At 65.4% G+C, this 436-nt stretch overlaps 1 protein-coding gene across 6 annotated transcripts in view; it reads left to right on the top strand.

The window, feature by feature from the left end:
- The window catches only part of LOC103614086 (leucine-rich repeat flightless-interacting protein 2), a 61,964-nt gene continuing 61,528 nt past the window's right edge, over positions 1-436 (top strand). For all 6 annotated transcript variants that reach the window (XM_017732050.1, XM_017732053.1, XM_017732055.1 and 3 more), the window contains exon 1: positions 1-211. The gene's annotated coding sequence lies outside the window, so the exon portion shown is untranslated. The remainder of the gene's footprint in view (positions 212-436) is intronic.

A 436-nucleotide genomic window follows, 5' to 3' on the forward strand; every position in this document is an offset into this window, starting at 1 on the left:
CGGTCCGTGTCTGGCGGGCACTGTGGTCGCCCTGGGGCGGCTTTTGCCACTGTTCCCCTATCTCTGGGCGTACGGAGTGAGGGAAGGAAGGAGCCTGAAGTGATTCCGGAACCCACGAGCCTTTACACCCCTGGAAGCGGTGGAGGGAAGAGTGAAACAATTACCCCGTCCCTACTGAGGCCTCCCGGTGCTGCGGCAGGCTGGCCCGCAGGTAAGGCTCCCTGGGGCCCAGGCAGGGTAAGGGCGAGGGCCGGGAGGAGGAAGGATGTCATACACACAAAACGCGGACTACGAAGCGGGGCGGGAACCCGGTTCTTCAGGTTTGGAGGAGCGACTCAGCCGGAACTCCCTGGTCAGGTCGGCGAACAGAAGGGGAAGCTTGGGGCGGCGGTGTGCGGCCCCTTCCGTGTGGCCACGGTCAGACTTGGGGCGGGCG

This window comes from Corvus brachyrhynchos, unplaced genomic scaffold, assembly GCF_000691975.1.
Source record: "Corvus brachyrhynchos isolate BGI_N302 unplaced genomic scaffold, ASM69197v1 scaffold264, whole genome shotgun sequence".
NCBI lineage: Eukaryota > Metazoa > Chordata > Aves > Passeriformes > Corvidae > Corvus > Corvus brachyrhynchos.